The 23,635-nt window shown below is 36.4% G+C and overlaps 1 long non-coding RNA gene across 2 annotated transcripts; it reads right to left on the minus strand.

Moving 5' to 3' along the window:
* Positions 1 to 1,791: 1,791 nt before the first annotated feature.
* Positions 1,792 to 17,288, minus strand: LOC131662642 (uncharacterized). 2 transcript variants are annotated; one of them, XR_009301784.1, is made up of 6 exons: positions 16,682 to 17,288; positions 7,303 to 7,923; positions 3,160 to 3,209; positions 2,549 to 3,048; positions 2,091 to 2,473; positions 1,792 to 1,983 (listed from the first exon to the last, which is right to left on the minus strand). It is a non-coding gene; the product is annotated as an uncharacterized LOC131662642 (long non-coding RNA). The 2 variants fall into 2 exon arrangements; XR_009301785.1 differs by lacking the exons at positions 2,549 to 3,048; positions 3,160 to 3,209 and having other exon boundaries at positions 16,682 to 17,286.
* Positions 17,289 to 23,635: the final 6,347 nt, after the last annotated feature.

The raw sequence follows: 23,635 nt of genomic DNA on the forward strand, positions 1-23,635 counted from the left end.
GGTCATTGGATTAAATAATAAGATTAAATAAATGAAGCAAACCTCATATCCATTTGAATTATTTTAATGGAAAAACAGTAGATCTATTTTTCTTTTATCTGAGTGGCCTTACATTTCAACTTTTGATTGTGTTAAATAGTCATATTGGATAATGAAAAAGAATGATACATACACACGCCATTTTCTTATACTACTCAGGTTAGGTTATGCTTTTACACATTACTATGGATTTGAAAGAATGTAAGGTTTGCATTGTCAAGTAATTTTCTATTAGAAAAATTTTAAACATGGTTATTTTGACACCATTCTTTTTATTTTATTGAATTCGTTATTTTGAACAGCTTCAAACTGTGTACTTAATTGAAGAAGGCAACAATTAATTATCTCACCTAAGTCTATATGTTGTCAGCCATATTTAACTGATACACTTTGTAGTGAAAGAATGTACAATTTACAAAGGCCAATGTACACATATTTTTTTGTTTGTCAGAGTAACCCCTTGGCATATTCTAAATCTAAGCTTCAACATTTTCTCAGACGAGGATTTTCTACAGTTTTGATTGTTCCTTCAACATATGGTGAAAGAATTGTCTAAATAAGATCATCAATGAATCAAAGATCAAGATGTAAAAAATTGAGAGGAAACCTAAAGAACTAAAACTACTAAATTTGAAGGGTTTACTTTGTACTATCATGGCCAAACTCTATAACCTCTACCAGGGCCAAACTCTGAACTCGAAAAATCCACCTTATCTGACAACTCAACCTCGTTGATCAAATGTTTCAGAAATATTATCGTGCAAAAACCATGTAAATCATCTGAAACAAACTTATTAATATTCTATTTTTACTGGTAATTGATAAGTCGATAAGAACCTATCCAGGTAGTTCACCGGTAAGCAAAAACTCAAGGGCCCAAGACTCCTTTTACTCCATGACTAAGTCCATACATACACATTTTCCACCAATTCCTCGCATTTCCGCACCAACTCCATTCCAGCTACCTGCAACCCAATCATAAGCCTGCATCCAAATATAAAATAATCGATTCAGCCGTGAACATTTTTAGTCCAAAGCATGCCATGAGGTTTCTCAAAATAAATGCAACTAACAGTCACACCCCCAACCTGTTACCTGCATAAGCCAAAACTCAAGAATCACAAACCAGATGCCATCACATATAATTCAGCAAACCAATAGCAAAACCATGAACCCAACCCTGTATTCTTACCAAACATCCCACAACCAAACAACCCGCTGCATAGTTCAAAAGCCCCGCACTTCGAAACCGTAACTCCAGCTAACAATGCCGACATAAGTTGTCAAACCTGACTCTATCAGGATGATACTACACCAATATTTATATATTAAAGTGAAAAGGTAACTACTGTTGTATCCTTAACTTTCAAACAAATCATATAACTTTGTAACTAACGTAGATTTCGAGCAAGGTTACCATTGTTAGAATATTGGTTTTCCGCAGTTAGAATATTGTTTTTTTGAGGGAGAACTGTATTGTTCCTTCAATGATTCAAACTGTCCATTCTTCTGCTGCATCTTATTAGATGAATTAATATAATCAATCTCAAAAGCATAAAATGTTGAGACCACCTCTAAACCAAACATTTTACAATCAACATCCATAACATGTTACTTACCTGCTGCAACAAAAGTATCTGCTGTATAGAATCCAATGTCATTAATTCCAACAAATTGTTGAAATGCCATTTTGTGGGATGTTGTTCAGTATAAAATTGTTTAGCTACAACAGAGAAGAAAATTTTAAGAGAAAAATGCGACAAATTTTCATTTCAATGTAGAAACAATATGTAAACACTATGAATTATAAATGTAAACACTATGAATTATAAATTTGTGACAGGTTTCGTATAAATTTGTGCATATAGAAGCTTTGTGGAACCATGATAGTTCTTAATGTAGAAAGCTTTGAAGACATGTTCTTTCTTCATTTCAATATTATATCTGCATCCAAAGAAAAATCCAGTTCCACATTAACCAAATGATAAACCTGCATCCTAAAAATCTATGTTGTAAATAATTTCAAAATAGAAAATCTAATAAATACTTACATGTTTATCAATCTGTTTGGGAATAGTAATCGTCGCCCTCCGTGAACCAACACCGACATAATGTAGAACCTAATATTTCAAACTACCAATTTCTTCCTCGGATAACCTCTCCGCAATAACCTACGAATAACATTACGAAATAGAGAAAAAATGGATTCGGAAGAAACAGAAGAAAGGAGAACTCAAAATAGGATCACCTCCAAACGAAGACTCCCTCCGCAGCACCTCAGAACAGCGGCTTCCGACGATTGCTTTAACCCAGAGTTTGACACACCGCAGCCAACTTCTTCTCCATATTAATAAAATTGCTTCAGAGAGAGAAAGAATCATCCAGCAAGTTGTATGATACCCTTGCACATCAATAAGAATTTTCATCTCCAAATCTGTGGTGGAAAATCAATGACGAAAATTAGTACAAAGAAGTGAAATATTCATTTTGCAGACAGATATGTGCTTACCACTCCATCTAATGATTGAATATCACTATTGACCTCTAGACCTCCCACTACAGATCGAAATCTCGCCGCAATAAATCTCGCCACTGATTTTCCACCACAGATATCCATAGAGAAATAAGCACAAACAGCTGCAAGGTGCTATCTGTGATAGGTTTCAACAACCACTCCAATGAATTTGTGTGTTCGGATGAAACTAGAAAACAAAAACTAAACCTCTTTTGGCGATGTCTATAAAACCCATCAAGTACCAAACAGATTAACATAGCAAATCAAAAAGAAAAAACATTGAAACCGAACTTCTTTCAAAATAATCATCTGCGGACACCGTGATCGAACACCAACGATAAATTCATCACTGAAAAACATAACTATCGCCATTATTTTTTCAACTCCGACCACCATCACCCCACGAAAACCCAGATCCGCCTCTGCCGCTAAGAAAGTACAATTGAAAAAGCTGACGACAAAAACATTACTCTTGAGATCCATCTCTTCATGATCTGTTAGTTAAAAAAAGTTAGAATGAAGAAGAGGAAGAATGTGAGATTTGAAAAATTAAATAGTGAAAGGAGGAAGGAGGAAGATCAAGAAAAGTGTTGAGAGAGCCATACCATGTTGTTGTTGTTGCTGCTACTCAAGTTGTGTCTCAGAAACGTGTATTCTGTGTCAAGAAAAAGGAAGTAAGAGAAAGAGGAAGAGAGTGAATGAGAAAGAAGAGAAAGAGGGAGAAGTGATAAGTAAGAGAAAGTGAGGGACGTTGTTTTGAATGGGTAATGTAAATTTTGTATCATAAAGCAGAAAGTAAAAGAAAAAGGCATTGGTTTAGTTGGAAACAAAAAGGTATCTCTTATCTAAATAGAAACAAAAAGGTTTATTATAACCAAAAAGGTATATCATTTAGAAGAATGAGTGTAGTAAAGAACAAATGATTTGGTCAAAACATAATTTGTTAGTTGGATAATTAAGGTAGGGGTAGAAAAAGACAACAAATGTGTGAAAAGTGATAATGTGGCATAATTTAACCAAAGGGTAGTTAAGGGTTTTTCAAAACATTTGATGTTCTTATATGGTAGATAGCATACTAGTCTCTCATCATTGCACACTGCAAATCCTAATTAGGGTGAGAGAGGTTATTTGTTATTCTGTAAGACTTGTAATCTTGTTTCAAAGAGAAAGTAAAAAATAGCAATTTATAACCAATTTAATTGTGTTCTTCTTGATTCCATCTTTCCTACCCTTGTGGGTTTCTTGTCAAGAAAAGAAACCTATTATACTTTGTTCTTGGCATCGATTTCACAAGAAATTGGTGCGGTGAGCGTGGAAAAGATGCCGTCATCAGAGTATGAGATTGAAAATTTCATCAGAGTGAATGATTTCGGTCTATGGAGCTTAAAAATGAAAGCCATATTGGTTCAACAGGGTTGTTTAGAACGTTGAAGGAAGTCGTAGCCATGGACACTGCGTTAATGGAAAAGGAGAAAACGACAATTGTAGAGAAAGCCTTTAGCGCCATCTTTTTTGGCCTTGGTGATAAGGTTCTTCGACAGGTCTCGAAGGAGACGATGACATCAAGTTTATGGGTAAAACTCGAAAGTTTGTACATGACCAAATCGTTGGTAAATCGACTATACCTGAAGCAAGCTTTGTATTCATTGAACATGAGTGAATACAAAATATTGGATGAGCAGTTGGATATGTTCAACAAGCTGATTCTTGATCTTGAAAATATTGATGTCAAGATCGATGATGAAGATCAAACCTTGTTGTTGTTGTGTTCTTTACCCATATCACATGCTCACTTCAAAGAAAATCTATTGTATGGAAGATAGTTTCTGACCTTTGAAGAAGTTCAATCAGTCTTGTATTCTAAGGATTTGAATGAACGAAAGGAGCACAATCCACCTTCGAGTGGTGAAAGCCTATCAGTTAAGGCAAAATTCACAAAGAGAAATGGCAAGTTCGACAAGAAGAAGGGTAAAAGTCAGTAGAAGTCTTATAATGGCGATGCATCTAGTATTCGATGTTATCACTGTAAGAAGAAGGGTCATACAAGAAAAGTGTTCCCTGAATGCCTGAAAGATCATGGAGGTAGGATAATAGCAACACATCCATTGTTCAAGATGATTTCGACTCGTCTAATGTTCTTGTGGTTTCAAGCAGTGACTCAGGTAATGAGTGGATTATGGATTCAGGTTACAGTTGGTACATGACTCAAAACAAAGACTTGTTCAAAGAACTATGTGATAAAGATGGTGGATCTGTATTGCTGGGAAACAACAAAGCTTGTGAAATTGCAGGTGTTAGATCTGCGAGATTCAAGCTCCATGATGAGTCAATAAGGTTGTTGACTGAAGTCAGGTATGTTCCTAATTTGAAGAGAAATTTGATTTCTCTTGGTGAATTCGACAAGAAAGGATATGTTTTCCAAGGAGAGAAAAGTATCCTAAGAGTCATGAAGGGGTCGAAGGAAGTATGGAGAGGCGTGAAGAAACAAGGCTTGTATACCCTTGAGGCTGAAGTTGTAAGTGGTTTTGCAAATGTTGCATCCACGAAACCTTGGTCAAAAATAGAGATCTGGCACATGAGATTAAGCCATGTTAGTGAAAGGGGTCTGGTCAAATTTGGGAAACAAAATCTGCTTGATGGAGACAACGTCGAAAAGCTAAAGTTTTTTAAACCCTATTTACTTGGAAAATCTTGCAGAGTGAAGTTCAATAAAGTCAAACAAAAAACACATGGATCCCTTGATTACATCCATGCTGATCTTTGGGGGCCTGCAAGGTGTCCATCACATTCAGGAGTAAGGTATTTTCTATCCGTAGTTAATGATTCTTCTAGAAATTTATGGGATTCATCCAGAAGACTAAGGATGAAACTTTTGCGAATTTCAAAAGTTGAAAGACTCTGGTCAAAAGTTAAACTGGTAGAAAGATCAAGAGGTTGAGAACGGAGAATGGCCTTGAATTTTGAAATGAGGCGTTCAATAGTTTTTGTTCAGCCTCTAGTATTGTAGGGCTCAGAACTACTGCAGGCACTCCCCAACAAAATAGTTTGGCTAAAAGGTTTAATCGAACCATTTTGGAAACAGTTAGATGCATGTTGGCTAGTGCTGGGTTAAAGAAGGTGTTTTGGGAAGAGGCTGTTTCAACAACAACATATCTGATAAATAGATGTCCTTCGACTGCATTAGATATGAAGACACCTGAAGAAGTTTGGTTAGGCTATCCACCAGATCTCGACAAACTTAGGATATTTGGCTGCATAGTCTATGCTCACATTAGGCAAGATAAGGTCCAACCTAGAGCTCTGAGATGCATGTTCATGGGATACCCTGAAGGAGTCAAAGCTTATAGCCTAAGGTGCCTAGAGCCAAGTCATAAGATGTGTATCACTAGTCGAGATGTATTTTTCAATGAACCTGATGCAGCAACCTGCCCTAAAATTGAAGGTTTTAGAGTCGCCACCTATTCTGAAGGGCGAATAGGAAACCCTACGCAGATATGAGATTCAGGGTAAGTTATTATAATCAGGTTGAGGGAAGGTGTTAGGCACCCTCAACCCTTTCCTAAAGGCTAACATTTAAAAATAAAGGTTTATGGCAAAAAATAAGGTTTATAGCTAATGAAATGAAAAAAAAAAAAGCAAAAATTAAAGTTTAAGACTGAATTGAGATTTTTAGGGGGGAGACTCGCCTTGTTACCAAGTGCCTACGTACCTCCTTATGGAGAATCAGAGTCAACGTAGTTCGGGCACAGGATTGTACGCCTTAGAATTGAATTTGATTATGGAGGGGTTTGAAGTTGTTTTGAAGTTGTTTTGAAATGCGAAGTTCGAAGGTATTTTGAATTACCTTATCGTAGTTGTGAACATCGCAGTGTTTGAAAGGATGTAAATCCGTAGTATCGTGGTTTAGTGTTTTAGATGTGGTTTTGGGCGTACAACCCTGCTTTAATATGGCACTGTTAGATGCGGTGATCAATAGATTTGATCAGTATAGCTAACAGATTAATGGGCATTGCTGGTTACTCAGATCGATAGATTGATCGTCGCGGGCAGCAAATTGAATGTGTTTTAATTTTGTAATTAAATCTCATGTTTTATTCTTTTATCTCTCGTCTAATGCGACCAATAGCTTTAGTCGGGTCGAGGAGAGAATTATTCAAGAATTAATTGAATAAGAATTAATGTTAATATATAAATTAATTAACTAATGAATTAAAACCCTTTTTTGTGTTTTTATTGTTTTGTATATTTGGGTGAACAAAATTCAATACATGAATAGTTCAATTAAATCTAACTAAGTAGTAAAAATTAACTAATTAAAAAAACCAAGGCAGTAGATAAAGACCCAAGGGTCACAAACCAAAGATATTAACATTAATTAATAGTTACTAAAAATTTAAATAAAATAATAAACCAAATGAAAGAAGAAAAAAAAACAATTACTCCCAGGGCAGCCACTCGATTCTCTCGTTCAAGAATTAGTATCCTGGTGGTTTTAAACATTCAACAAAATCTTGCCAATGTGATGAGGACACATGGCAATTGTTATTATAATTACAAAATCAATAAAAAATTAATATAACAATAACCATCAGATTCAATTTCTCCCAACTCTCCTTCACTCCTCGTTAACTTTCTCACCTTTACAGTAAAACCCAAAAAAATGTTTTCCTTTCCATTAACAACAAGTCTACAACAATCATGTTTCAAGTTCATAAATTTAAGAGGAAAAAGAGAAGAAACAAGATTACCTAATGGATCTCAGTGGCGGAGTAGACTCGCGATGTCGTCGGCGTCGAAATCGTTGTTGAAATTGTAGAATTGTGTCATTGTGATGATGGTGGCGCGGCTGAATCGGAGGGGACGATCCGGAAGGGCGTTGTTGCGAGAGTGCGGTGGGCGTTACTGCGGACCGTCAGCGTGAGGGACGGGGGACGGTGGTTTGTCGGTTGAGTCTGCGGAGGGCGGTCGTTTCCGTGGAGTCTCACGGTGGAGGATATTGGCACGGTTCTGATCGGAGGGAGGTGGCCCGCGGAAGTGAGTTTTTCGATCTGCTCAGTGGCTGTTGGGATCACATGTTTGCTAGGCTGTCGGTGGTGGTTCTACGGCGGGTATGGGGAGGCGAAACAATGGTGTTACTGTCGATGTGGACGTCGGAACTTTTCAGACGTAGTTGTTGTTTTAGTGAAATTCTCACAAGTTTCTTTTTATGTGGTTTCCCAAGAATGTTAGAAAATTAAAGTAAAATATGTACAGTGGGTGGGAGTATTACGTATGCGGTATAGGAAAGGAAGGCCAGGTTCCGATTGTTCTGTACAGTGTCAACTAATAAGGGTTAGAAAATTCGCCTCCTCTTTGTGTAAAAATGTTACCTATTTATACAAATAAACTAGGTTAACAAATAAGGAAAATAAAAAGATTTTATTCACATAATTAAGAAATCAAATCAATTTTTATTTGATTTTGATTCATTAGCCATATTAAAAAAAATAACTTTCAATTTCTTTTACTTGTTCCCAAAGTTATAAAAAATGCCAAAATTAAATATCAATCTAAAAACTTTCTTTTCTTGATTTTTAATTCAAAAATGCACAAAAGTGAAAAAAAAGTGATATTTAATAATTAATTAAAAGAAAAAAACGAAAAATCAACTAAAAATGAAAATATTTATGATTTTTTTTTTTAAAATAAAAATTAAAGTTAGTGACCATAAGATTAAAAAAATGATAAAAGTTAGACAATGGGATTCGAACCCGGGACCTTTCGATCGCACACTCTTATCCTTAAATTCTTACCAACTGCACCATATCAATTATTCGAAAGAAAAGGACATAGACAATTATAAGAGGGCAAATTTTGGGGTATGACAGCTGCCCCTGTTCAATCTTCTTAAACCTGAAGAGTCGGATAGGCACGTCTGCCCATCGTAATCTAAAGGTAGAAGATGATTGAACACTGAAATGCCCTGAAATTTGCCTTTGTTGGGGAGAAATTCCATGGGAGATGGGCTTACAGATGTCACCCGAGGTAAATACCCCTCTCTTTCGAATGCGAAGCAGATGCTTTCGAAAGGATTCACTGCGTTTCGATTGTAGCACGGCCTAGAAAGGCAACCTGAATTTTATGCAATGTTATGATGCATACGATGTATGATGCAGTGAGCTTCTCAAGATAAATGAGAGCGGTGTATGTATATGCAATATGTATGAAATGAGATATGTTAGTTGAATGATGCATGATTGTTAGTTGAAGCATGTTAGTAACTTTGAAAAAGAAAAATAAAACCTGTGTGTGTTATTGATGATGTTTTGGAGAATATCACTGCCTAGGGACTAACGTGATAAACTCAATTGAGGCACCCCTTTGAAAAACGATATTGTAAAACCTTTTGTGAACCCCTTTGTAGTCTTTGAAGAATATCACTGCCGAGGGACTAACGTGATAAACCCAGTTGAAGAAACCCTTTGTAGAACCTTGTGCTCAAGTGTGAGAGAAGAGAACCGTCCTGCTAAAGCCTGAGTCTTACATAGCGAGGATTTGTAAGAGGGATCACTTGTTTTGGTTCTAACAAGCTCACCTGCACCAATAGGATCATTTGCGAGGGTTATCGCAAACTCACCTACACCATTAGGATCATTTGTCCTAGTATGGACAATTCACCTGCACCATTAGGATCCTTCGCGAGGGTTATCGCGAATTTGCCTGCACCATTAGGGTCATTTACGAGGGTTATCGCAAATTCACCTGCACCAATAGGGTTATTTGCGAGGGTTATCGCAAAATTTACCTGCACCAATAGGGTTATTTGCGAGGGTTCTCGCAAAATTTACCTGCACCAATAGGGTTATTTGCGAGGGTTATCGCAAAATTTACCTGCACCAATAGGGTTATTTGCGAGGGTTATCGCAAAATTTACCTGCACCAATAGGGTTATTTGCGAGGGTTATCGCAAAATTTACCTGCACCAATAGGGTTATTTGCGGGGATTATCGCAAAATTTACCTGCACCAATAGGGTTATTTGCGAGGGTTATCGCAAAATTTACCTGCACCAATAGGGTTATTTGCGAGGGTTATCGCAAAATTTACCTGCACCAATAGGGTTATTTGCGAGGGTTATCGCAAAATTTACATGCACCAATAGGGTTATTTGCGAGGGTTATCGCAAAATTTACCTGCACCAATAGGGTTATTTGTGAGGGTTATCGCAAAATTTACCTGCACCAATAGGGTCATTTGCGAGGGTTATCGCAAACTCACCTGCACCATTAGGATCATTTGCGAGGGTTATCGCAAACTCACTTGCACCATTAAGATTATTTGCTAGGGTTATAGCAAACTCACTTGCACCATTAGGATCATTTCCGAGGGTTATCACAAACTCACCTGCACCATTAGGATCATTTGCGAGGGTTATCGCAAACTCACCCACACCATTTAGGTCACTTGCCCTAGTTCGGACGAGCTCACCTGCACCAAAGGAATTGCCTGCCATGATTCTGCCAAGCGTACCTGCATGAAAGGGATTCACCTGTTTTTAGACTCCCGACTCGAGGGTCGGAGGCTGGGCTGTTGTCACAGTCAGACGGGAACTGACTACCAGACGGGAACTGGATTTAATGTAACAGTCAGACGGGAACTGACTACCAAACGAGAATTGGATTTTCATGCACCAGTCAGACGGGAACTGACTACCAAACGATAATTGGATTTTCATGCACCAGTCAGACGGGAACTGACTACCAAACGAGAATTGGATTTTGAGGTAACAGTCAGACGGGAACTGACTTTGAAAATGATTTGGATGGCCAATAAAAATTGGGCTTTTTTGTGATATGTGAATGCACTAGATGATATGCATATGCTAGTGCGTATGTATGTATGCTGATGCGTGAAATGAACAGCAAGGTTGCTATCATCGGTAAGGTTACCGGAAAACATCAATCAGGTGGTTGGAAAATAAATCTCAGTAAGGTTACTGGCATCGGTAAGGTTACTGGGAAGCAGATGGATAGCATAGCTTAGCACCAGAGTTTTGAATTGGATGTTTGGGATAATGTTTATGCTTATGCTTTGATTGATGTAATGAATGGAACGAAGCAATGTCTTCTATAAGACTACCTGAAAAGGTTTCTGGAATGGATATGAAGATTTGTTTTAAAGAAGACTACCTGAAAAGGCTCTTAGAAAGGATAATGAATCGTCTTAAAGAAGACTACCTAAAAAGGTATGGTGTAATGTATCAACCAATGTATGTAATGCATGGTTTACATGTAATTGCATGATGCCCCAATGCTAGGTTGTTGATAACCAAAGATGTATATAGCTCGCTGGAGTTGTGGGTTGTTGGATGCTAGCGCGATTCCCCAATACCTGTTTTTTTTTTAAGATCGTAGTTAGGAGAAAGATTTGTCGGATGTTGTAAAGTGTGAGAACGCCTTTTCCTTATGTCGTACGCCTTGCCCCAGTTTGGTTCTTTTTTTTGAAATACTCCGCGCCTTTGAAATTTGAAGTTCTCCATGCCTTTAACCTTTGGAGATTCTCCACACCTTATGGGTTTGATACCCAATGCCCCAATGTTTAGTGGAGAAAGGATCCCCATGATCTCCAAGCGATGAAGGGAGTGCCCCGAGGAATAACCTTGTCGTACCAATGTACTCCAGCGTTTAGGTTGAAGGATATGCCCTTGAGCTCCAGGATATGAAGGGCTATCCATAGTGTTCTATCCTTTGAATTTGAATTCTACCCATGTTTGACATGCCCCTGTTTGCTGTTGCTTCAAGATGTGCCCCAAGTCGATTAAACCTTTAGGATGAATGCCCCTAGTTAATAGGATGTTTGATTGCATGCCCCTGCAACGCTTGATTAAGGGGAACCCCCTAGATGTGATTCCCCCCATTCCAGAGTCTTTATTAGAAAAGGATTACCTTTGATTAACCCATTTCGAGATCTCTTCGATGCTAAATGTATACTCGTAGATGACGTTGTACCATTTGAGAAGTAACCCCAATGCAATATGTATGCAAGTTTTGAAATCGAAGTCCGTTATGAATTAGGACGGGATGAATGCTTGAAGAAGCGCAGTGATTAGAAGTAGTTTTAACAAACTTTAGGAGTCAGTATAACAAAATCCTGCTTAGTATGCTTTCGTGGTTAACCTTGCCTCAATTAGGACTTTTGAATGTTGTAACTTGGCCTGGTTCACAGTTTTAAGAAACAATGGATATAAGGCTCAAAGTTTATTTACCCCAACCCTTTCTCCTTGATGTTCTCCGAATCCTAAAAGTTCGCTTAATCCAATGGATGTGCTTTGTTTGCAAGAGAATCGCTTTCGATGTTGAGCAGAAGCCTTAGTAGAGATCCAAGCATTAATGTGAAGCTTTGATGGTTTAGCAGTCACAAGATTATCCTTTGTAGTTCGCCTTTGTTTTTATCCCTTATTTTTGCATGAACCAACTCCTTTGAGTTTGATCCATCGGGATGCCCGAATTTTGCCTAAGTCGTTTTTTGTTTTCTTTCCTGAAATTTTCCATTTTGACTTAGCGGGCGTTTTTCTTTTGAAGGCTCCTTTTGAGATTGATCCTTGGATATCGAATGTTGTGATTGCCATGTTGACTTTGATTTGTAAGCTTCACCTTTGATACTTCCTCGATCTTGAATGATGTATTGAGGAAGAAGATTGTTGTGAATGTTATCTCCATTGCTCCCTCATTCTTAGATGAGTGCGAGGAAGATATGCTTGAACCTTTTGTTTCGCTTGATCCTTATGCTTGAATCTTTGCTTGATCCTTGCTTGAATTGACTGACTCTCTTGACAACCAAAATACACCATTGGATTAATTGAAATCTACCCTGCCCCTGGTTAAAATCAAGGTTTATTTGAAAAAGTAGAAACAAACTCCAACTCCTGGCTCGAGGGGGTAACGAGGGATTAACATCCTTATATCTCCACTGTTTGGGAATTGAAACAATGCCTGTACATCCTCGACTCGGTCTTACCTTGAAAGCATATGTTTAGCTGGACTTAGTTATTTGTATTCTTCATTCTCCCTTACGTTTGTTAATAACCATAACTTTGAAATAGAATACAATATAAGTGCGCGAGTGTAAACTCGTAGTAGTGAGTGAATGAATTGACTCCAAAACCTGCATGGTTGTCCCATTAGAATTACTAATCTGAAGGCACAACTTTTATCCTGAGTACATTTAGCGATCGTAGGGGTTGAAATTCTTAGCATGACGAAACCTATTGATCCTAGGGACAATCTCCTTTGTAAATCCGTTTGACCTTGTTTTACTCCTTAGTTCATGGACTTGTAGAAGTAAAGGGTAATCTCGAATTCTCCTTGGACATGTCAAACCTGTTGGGAATAAATCGTTAGCGGTGGGTTTTCGTCGTATCGGAACTTCATGAGTTTCCTTTGACTGAACCTCTTTTGCTTTCCCTAAGGATAGTATCACCTATGACCCTTTTTCCCCTTGGTGTGGGGTTGACATATGTCGGATTCCCTCCATCGTAGTCATGCATCTTTGTTCAGGGTATTGCCCCGGTTGGACTGACCCTTGCCCCTAGGTTATCGTAGAGCGTCCTTGTAAGCTTGATATGTTCTAAGATGAACCCCTTTATGACTAGATACATCTTGAGTGTATCTATGAGGGAACTCTTTGTTGAACTAATCCTTGCTCGATGACAACCTTTATTGTATTTATAATCCTGTTATGACAAGGCATGGACACGTGGCATGACGAAAGGCATCCTTTTTCCTCCTTGTGAGACTGAGTTCGTTCTCGATAATTTGTCCTCCTTTCTCCATAGTCTACGATCCTTTGATTGTTCTCTTCGTGAGTCCCGGGAGATCGGCTAGCGCGATAGGTGCGGATGCGGGTGAAGATGCAAATGTAGATAAAAATGTATGACTGCATGAAAATGCGAATGCATGGATATGCGAGAGACTCCTTGTATTATAACTCCGTGTATGCAATGCAGACGTGTAACATATGATCCTAGGGATAGCCTTAGAGGCGACATTAGACCCTCGTGGAATCTTTGCAGGATAAATGTTATGGCACGCTAAGGGAAATCCCTTAAATTCGAGAGTATGCAGAAGGTAGCGGCTGGTGAACGTTCAAGACAGTCACCAAATCTCATGGCCATTGAGAGGCCAATCAACGTGTACCAATAAAGTAGTCCTTGATGGGAAGGTTCTCTATGCGGAACACAACCTATATAAGGACGATATCGGATGAAGTGAAATCCCTACAAGCTAGGGATGAAAGATGTAGAGATGGGAATCCAAACCCTACAAGTTAGAGGGTGGCGGAAACAAGCATGGAGTGACCGTTCAGGACAGTCACTAGATCTCATAGCCATCGAGAGGCCAATCGAACGCATGCTAATGAAGTTGTCCTTCGGGGAAGGACGCGCCGTTGTGAAAACACATGGATGTAAAAGAAAATCCCTATAGGCTAGGGAATACGTAGGAGTAAGCACTGGGTGACCGTTTAAGATGATCACCGAACCGCATGGCCATCGAGAGGCCAATTGACGTATGCTAACAAAGATGTCCTTCGTATGAAGGATGCGTTTTTAGAAATATAATCCCTACAGGCTAGGGAACGCGTATATGTAAGCACATGGTGACTGTTCAAAGTAGTCACTGGATCGCATGGCCATCGAGAGGCCAATCGACGTGCGTAAACGAAGATGTCCTTCGTGGGAAGGACACGTAGTTATAAAATACAAAGATATAAAAGGAAACTCCCCACAGGTTAGGGAGTGTGTAGATACAAGCGTAGAGTGACTGTTCATGACAGTCACTAGGTCTCATGGCCATCGTGAGGCCAATCAACGTGCATAAATGTAGATGCCCTTCGTGGGAAGGACATGGTCTTGGAAATAGAGTCCCTGCAGGCCAGGGAACGCGTAGGGATACCTGCAAAAATCAAAATGCAAGGCATTCGCAGTATATAAATTGCACATATATAATAAGCATGTAAGCACATAAGCCCTAGGTTCATAGGTTCGACGTAGCGGCTTAGGGTGCCTACCATTCCCATTGGTATGTTCTAGAAGGTCTCATGGGGTCGTTCGTAGCCGCCGAGACTTTCTGTCTCTTTGGATTTTAGAACAACTCATTTTATCCATGAGGTTCGAGTTTTAGGGGTAGGTTCCCAGAGAGATCAGCCAAATACCAAGTCCAGCCCTCAACAAGGTCAAGCCTCGTATCAGACCTTTCCGGATATTCAACCCACTCTGAGTAGAATTATAATAAGACTCGTAGGCGATGTAATTCCCCTCTGGTCATTATTATAATTCCCACGCTTAAGTTTAACAACAATTTATATATCCCCAAAATTTACAGTAAAACAAATAATCATTTAAATAAACATTTATTTAAATTACTATAAATAATTACTGTAAATAAAAACCGTAAATAAATAAATAAAATAAAATTTAAATATTTGTAAGAACCTGATCCCCAAATCCGCCATTTGTAGCTCCAAAAACGCCGTACCACAATAAATATTAACGTAGACAAATATTCATTTAAATTGTTGTAAATAATGATTGTGAACAGGAATTGTAAATAAATAAATAATTAAAAAAATTAAATATTTAAATAAAAAAAATGAAAACCTAAATCCTAATCCAAACCCTAATCTTGGCGAATTAGCCAAACCCTAAAAAGTTCGCCAAAACCTAAAAAAGTTTGCCAAAAATCCTAAACCCTGCCAAACCTATAGGAGCATAATAATTTACAATTTTGTTATCACTATCCCCAGCAGAGTCGCCAGCTGTAGCAACCTGCCCTAAAATTGAAGGTTTTAGAGTCGCCACCTATTCTGAAGGGCGAATAGGAAACCCTACGCAGATATGAGATTCAGGGTAAGTTATTATAATCAGGTTGAGGGAAGGTGTTAGGCACTCTCAACCCTTTCCTAAAGGCTAACATTTAAAAATAAAGGTTTATGGCAAAAAATAAGGTTTATAGCTAATGAAATGAAAAAAAAAAAAAAAGCAAAAATTAAAGTTTAAGACTGAATTGAGATTTTTAGGGGGGAGACTCGCCTTGTTACCAAGTGCCTACGTACCTCCTTATGGAGAATCAGAGTCAACGTAGTTCGGGCACAGGATTGTACGCCTTAGAATTGAATTTGATTATGGAGGGGTTTGAAGTTGTTTTGAAGTTGTTTTGAAATGCGAAGTTCGAAGGTATTTTGAATTACCTTATCGTAGTTGTGAACATCGCAGTGTTTGAAAGGATGTAAATCCGTAGTATCGTGGTTTAGTGTTTTAGATGTGGTTTTGGGCGTACAACCCTGCTTTAATATGGCACTGTTAGATGCGGTGATCAATAGATTTGATCAGTATAGCTAACAGATTAATGGGCATTGCTGGTTACTCAGATCGATAGATTGATCGTCGCGGGCAGCAAATTGAATGTGTTTTAATTTTGTAATTAAATCTCATGTTTTATTCTTTTATCTCTCGTCTAATGCGACCAATAGCTTTAGTCGGGTCGAGGAGAGAATTATTCAAGAATTAATTGAATAAGAATTAATGTTAATATATAAATTAATTAACTAATGAATTAAAACCCTTTTTTGTGTTTTTATTGTTTTGTATATTTGGGTGAACAAAATTCAATACATGAATAGTTCAATTAAATCTAACTAAGTAGTAAAAATTAACTAATTAAAAAAACCAAGGCAGTAGATAAAGACCCAAGGGTCACAAACCAAAGATATTAACATTAATTAATAGTTACTAAAAATTTAAATAAAATAATAAACCAAATGAAAGAAGAAAAAAAAACAATTACTCCCAGGGCAGCCACTCGATTCTCTCGTTCAAGAATTAGTATCCTGGTGGTTTTAAACATTCAACAAAATCTTGCCAATGTGATGAGGACACATGGCAATTGTTATTATAATTACAAAATCAATAAAAAATTAATATAACAATAACCATCAGATTCAATTTCTCCCAACTCTCCTTCACTCCTCGTTAACTTTCTCACCTTTACAGTAAAACCCAAAAAAATGTTTTCCTTTCCATTAACAACAAGTCTACAACAATCATGTTTCAAGTTCATAAATTTAAGAGGAAAAAGAGAAGAAACAAGATTACCTAATGGATCTCAGTGGCGGAGTAGACTCGCGATGTCGTCGGCGTCGAAATCGTTGTTGAAATTGTAGAATTGTGTCATTGTGATGATGGTGGCGCGGCTGAATCGGAGGGGACGATCCGGAAGGGCGTTGTTGCGAGAGTGCGGTGGGCGTTACTGCGGACCGTCAGCGTGAGGGACGGGGGACGGTGGTTTGTCGGTTGAGTCTGCGGAGGGCGGTCGTTTCCGTGGAGTCTCACGGTGGAGGATATTGGCACGGTTCTGATCGGAGGGAGGTGGCCCGCGGAAGTGAGTTTTTCGATCTGCTCAGTGGCTGTTGGGATCACATGTTTGCTAGGCTGTCGGTGGTGGTTCTACGGCGGGTATGGGGAGGCGAAACAATGGTGTTACTGTCGATGTGGACGTCGGAACTTTTCAGACGTAGTTGTTGTTTTAGTGAAATTCTCACAAGTTTCTTTTTATGTGGTTTCCCAAGAATGTTAGAAAATTAAAGTAAAATATGTACAGTGGGTGGGAGTATTACGTATGCGGTATAGGAAAGGAAGGCCAGGTTCCGATTGTTCTGTACAGTGTCAACTAATAAGGGTTAGAAAATTCGCCTCCTCTCTGTGTAAAAATGTTACCTATTTATACAAATAAACTAGGTTAACAAATAAGGAAAATAAAAAGATTTTATTCACATAATTAAGAAATCAAATCAATTTTTATTTGATTTTGATTCATTAGCCATATTAAAAAAAATAACTTTCAATTTCTTTTACTTGTTCCCAAAGTTATAAAAAATGCCAAAATTAAATATCAATCTAAAAACTTTCTTTTCTTGATTTTTAATTCAAAAATGCACAAAAGTGAAAAAAAAAGTGATATTTAATAATTAATTAAAAGAAAAAACGAAAAATCAACTAAAAATGAAAATATTTATGATTTTTTTTTTAAAATAAAAATTAAAGTTAGTGACCATAAGATTAAAAAAATGATAAAAGTTAGACAATGGGATTCGAACCCGGGACCTTTCGATCGCACACTCTTATCCTTAAATTCTTACCAACTGCACCATATCAATTATTCGAAAGAAAAGGACATAGACAATTATAAGAGGGCAAATTTTGGGGTATGACACCTGAGATGGCTTTCAAGGAAACTAATGATGTTAGTCAAAGTATAGAGATATCTGAAGTTGAGCTGGAATAGGAAGATATTCCTATTGAGGTGAAGCATGTCGATGCTAAATTGTATATCCTATATCAAGTCGAAGAAGAAGCACAAGATGTTAAGGATACTAAGGAAGTTGAGGAAACTGTCGATAACTACCTGTTGGCAAGAGATAGGTCGGGAAGAGTCATCAAACTACCTCAGAGACTTGGGTATGCAGACCTCATAACTTTATCCTTAATCTCTGCAAGTGAGGTTCTATATGAAGAACCTAGAGACTATAAGGAAGTTATGAGTAGTCAAAATAAGACTGAATGGTTGATGTCCATGGATCATGAGATGAAATTTCTTCATGATAACCACACTTGGGAACTGATCAAGAAACCTGTTGGGGTTAAGTTAGTCAATTGTAAGTGGACTTTCAAAGTTAAGGAAGGAATCGAAGGAGTGGCGTCGAAAAGATACAATGCAAGATTGGTTTCAAGGGGGTTCACTCTGAAAGAAGGCGTCGACTTCAATGACGTATTCTCACCTATTGTAAAGCATAGATCTATTAGGAGGTTGTTAGCTATGGAGGCGAAGTTCGACCTAGAACGAATAGATGAATGTGAAGATTGTGATCTTATATGGTGATCTAGATGAAATAATCCAAACGAGGCAACATGAAGGGTATAGAGAAATAGGAAAGGAAGATTATGTGTGCAAGCTGAATAGATCTTTATATAGACTAAAACAATCTCATCGACTGTTGAATAGGAGATTCAACAAGTTCATGGCACACATAGGATCTCGGTGGGGTTTAGTTTTTGATGGAGCTTCTAATACTTATGGTCATGGGGTTGGTGCAATTATTATTACTCCACAAGGTTCACATATTCCTTTCACTACAAGGATATGTTTCAAATGCAAGAATAATGTTGTCGAATATGAAGCTTGCATTCTTGGTTTTGAAGAAGCCATTAATCTTAGAATCAAGAACCTTGATGTCTACGGAGATTTCAGATTCAGCATTGGTGATTAATCAAATCAAAGTAGAATGGGAGACTCGTCACCCTAGCTTGATACCTTACAAAGATTATGCTAGAAGATTATTGACCTTATTCAACAAAGTTGAGTTCCACCACATCCCTCGAGATGAGAATCAGATGGCAGATGCTTTAGCTACACTGTCTTCCATGTACATCGTGAATTTTCACAATGAAGTACCTCAAATAACAATCAGGCGTCTTGATAGACCTACTCATGTGTTCAAAACAGAGGTAGTATCAGATGAAAATCCTTGGTATCATGATATCAAACATTTTCTCCAGACTCAAGAGTACCCACTTGGGGCATCGAATAAGGATAAGAAAACTTTGAGAAGACTAGCTGGCAGTTTCTTTATCAATGCAAATTTTTTTTACGAAAGGAATTATGACATGTGTTGCACCCCAAAATTTACCCTCTTCATTTCAATCATAATTGACTTGTGTTTTCATTATCATATGCATTCATAACATAAGATGGGATCAAGGTATTCATTTACTTCATCAAGTTATAGAAGAAAGAGAGTTGTCAACCAGTACAAGGAGGATCCAATATCCTCATTCTTTTGGTCATTCAAGCTACAAGAGATCCTCATGCCCCATGGCATCTCTATATGCCCATTTCTTCACTAGTTGATTAGAGATTGATCAAAGATTATAGAGAATCCACTCCTCCTATCTTATTGGTCCTTATGTTGATTTTTGGGGTTATTTGAGTATATGGTTCTTTATTTGTTCAAAGTATTGAAGCATGATCATTATATTATCACACAAGTCATCTTTGTTCAAGATTTTCTCAAAATTGCCTAGAGGAATCAGGGTTTTGTATATTGGTTATCATCTCCTAACACAAGGGACTAAAATTAGGGTTTTGGATTTAATCGGGATTTCTCTGAGTTTTTGAGCAAAACTTATTTCCATGACTCTCTACATGTCATAAGGTGCCTAGGTTTGTAATATTGACCTTTGATTTTAACCAGAAGGTTCTCAATTACCCAGATGTTTGCAAATCAATTGAAGTGGGGAAAAGTCACCCAAAAAGTCAACTCTTGACTTTTTGAGGTCAAAATTGTGTTTGTCAAGTCAAATATGGGTAAAATGCAAGATTTGATCAAGAAATTCCCAAGGATTCATAAAAAATCAAGAATTGTACAAATTTGCCAAATTGGGAATTAGGGTTTATATAGAAAGCTTCTATTTTGGGCAAGTCCTAGTTGAGTGATCAATCACCTTCTGACCCATTTTTCCTAAGGATACAGGCTCCATTTCAAAATTGGTCAAACATGGATTTTGTTCTTTGTTCTCCAAGATTTCCAACTATGTAAAGAACTCCTCAAATGGATTAAAATTGAGAGAGTTATGATTGATTGAAGTTTGATATTTCAAGTTTTTAGAATTTCAGCACTTAGTGAAAATTTCACTAAGTTATTTTCAGTCTAAAACACCCAACTTTGAGCCAGATTTTGAGTACCTTGCAAGCTTCATTTCAAAACTTCTCCAACATCAATGTTGAATTACATGAGCTAAGCTTTCTCTTGATTACAAAGCATAAGGCTGGAGAGGTTTGATAGATCATGCGCATCCTCCATCTGGCCAGAATTTTGATAACAAGGGTGTACCAAACTTGGGCTCGATTTTGACATGTTTACAAGCTTCATTTCAAGAGATTTCTAACATCGATCTTGTTGTACCTTGGCTTAGCTTTCTAAAAAGTTGAATAACTCTTCAAATGATTAAGAGTTGGGAGAGAAATGGTGATAAGGTTTTGACAATACACCGTGGTGTCATCTTGCAACCAGTCTTGAGCCAAAAGTTAAAGTCATGCATAAATGAGTACTTATGATGCAAGAGCCTTGGCACACATTATTTGCATACACATAGCACACTTTTTCCTTGCTTCATTTAACCATGCATTGCTCACACGCACCATGCACATGTTGGTACAAATTTTGCCAAAAATGGCAATTTATAAATCAGCAAATATCACCCATGTACCTTTGTCTGCCAACACACACCCTTGCACCTTTCTCCTGATCCCATAAAACTCTCAAAACAATACAAGAAGCTCACACTACACAGAGCAAAACACACCATACTCTTATCTTCACTCAAATTTTTAGAATTGTCAAAATCACCCTCTAACGGTCTCAAGCTTGTAAAGACCTCAATGCCCTCACTCTCTATGCTCTATATAAGCTTCTCATTCCTGTCATTTGAACCCACGCATCCTTATTCTTACCAAAAGCAAATTTGAGTTCTCTCTCCACTCTTCAAATTTTCTGCAAAGAACTCTCAAATTCATTGCTCCAGATTTCAACTCTCTTTCCTCTCTACCCATTTAAAGCTTTAAGGAAGAAGATCAACTGAATTTCTTGCTTCTGGAACCAGAGGAATCATGAATTTATTTTTCACATTTAAGGAAACATTTCTGAAATCCTTGATCTCCCTCATGTTAGGTTTCTGATGTTTATAGACTTGTTCATGAGCATATAGTTGAGCCAAACAATAGGTTTGAGATGTTAATTTGTTGGTTTGCATTTTGTTTGAAACAAGTGTTTAAAGTTTTTCTGAAAACGCGTTTAGCTAGGGTTTCAACATGGAAAAAGGTAGGAGACGATCTCCTATTAGATGATTTTGGGCGCCTCTGGGTTCTATGTTCCATGGTGGCAGTCAGATGCTGACTTTTGCTTTTTATTTTCTTTCATTTTTCTTTTATTTTCCTTTGTTTCATAATTTTATTTTAAATTGTTTCCTTATTTCAAAAATCCCAAAAAAGTAGACAATGATCTTTTGTGAGTCTATTTTATTTTCATGCTTTTTTATTTTAATTTTATGAATTTCATGACATATTAATTAAAATAAATAGTTAAATGTGTCATTTCCTTTGGTTTTTATTATTTCCCTTTGATTTAAATTAATCTTTTGATCCAAAAATTAAACAAAAATATTTTTCATTATCCTTAGAGTTTTATCTAATTTTGGTTGCTCTTAGATCAAATTTATTGGAATTTTAACTTTGGTAAATCAATATTGAAGTTAATTTTCCAAATTTTAGGGTTTTGGTTGATCCCCTGCATTGTTTGCATTCAAAAACCACGTTCCTTTGTTTCTAAAATTCAAATAAATTTATTTTGGAGTTCTTGGATGAGTCAAGGTCATAGAAACAATTTTTGTGGAATTTTAAGTTCTGTTTTGATATTTTTCACAAATTGTTTGGTTAAATATGTCTACTTTGGACACTTTGTCTACTAGTCTTGATGTTTGTGAATCATTTGCACTTTTCCCAGTTTATCCAAGACCTATAAGTTTTGTTTCTGAATTTTAGAAACACTAAGAATGTTGGATTTAAATTGGTTTGAATTTACAAGTCCTTTTCATATTTTTAATGTATTTTTGAAGTGAACTTTTATACTATTAATTTTTTACTTTATTCAAATACTCTATTAACTACAATTAATAAGTAAAATTCTAGTAAATAAAATTAATTTTTCACTAAAACCAACACATCTAATAATTTTTTAACAACCACACATTTCTCATATGAACACTTAATAAGAGCATGCATATGCATTGATTATTGTGTACTTTTTAGGTAGATGTAATGAGGGGTGTGTAATTCCCAATAATTTTTAAAAAAAAGTTGTATGTATACATTAATACACAAATGATTCAAAAGAATTGAATGAATTGAACTGTACAACTATAATTCAAACCATAATAAATATGGCCTATGGCCTATTGTTATAATTCAAACCATAATAAAATATTATTAAGGGTATTTATTAGGATGAAAAAACTAACCTAACCTATCAATCTCACATGCTGCCTATTAAAAAGATCAATCTCACATGCTTAACATTCTCTCTCTCTCTCTCTCTCTCTATATATATATATATATATATATATATATATATATATATAGAGGACGACTCAAGTGACAACACTTGGTTATTATGAGAAATGAGAATAATGAATCACGGCCATTAAATTTTGATTTTGTTGATTTTAATAGACTGGATTGGTTTCTCTTTCAATCTTCCCATGTTGTCTTCATCCATTTATCTTTTCCTTTATTTGCAATCACTTTTGTAACTGTTTGTATTCCAAATGAATGAACGGTTTTGCCATCATTTCCATGAAATAGGTTCATTATCCATCATTGGTATAAATTGGCTTTTTTTTTCATCATTTTAATTTTACTTAAAATCATTATTGATTGTTGCAATTAATTAAAAATCAAATATTTAAAAATACCATATACAGTTATATACAACACAAGAATAATGTATAAGAACAAAAATACAATTATTGCGCAAAAAATGAGAAAATAACAATTAAAAGTCAAAATATTATATTATAATAAAATGTAATTATTGGTAATAAATTTTAAATTTATAAAAGATTAATTAATGTCGCATTAATGAAAAGAAAACCAATTTAGAAAATTTATTTTAATATATTTAAATATTAACATAATAAATTTATTTTGAAATGAAACGGGAGAGGATGAGTCTACTTCTAGACTTAAAAATTATTTATACTATATTAATCAATACTTTATTATTACATAAATGATTGTCTAACATGTGCAATAAAATACACAAGTTTCAAGATAAACTTTAACATATGTGAATTTGCATAGGATAGAAAAACCTTAAATAGTTCTTACTTAAAAAGTAAGATCTTTATTCTTCCACTCCATATTTTTTCTCGATAAACTTCTCTATATATAACAATATACCATTTAAAACAAAACCATTAAAATATGTTAGAATAAAT

This window comes from Vicia villosa, linkage group LG3 (genome assembly GCF_029867415.1).
Source record: "Vicia villosa cultivar HV-30 ecotype Madison, WI linkage group LG3, Vvil1.0, whole genome shotgun sequence".
In the NCBI taxonomy this organism is placed as follows: Eukaryota; Viridiplantae; Streptophyta; class Magnoliopsida; order Fabales; family Fabaceae; genus Vicia; species Vicia villosa.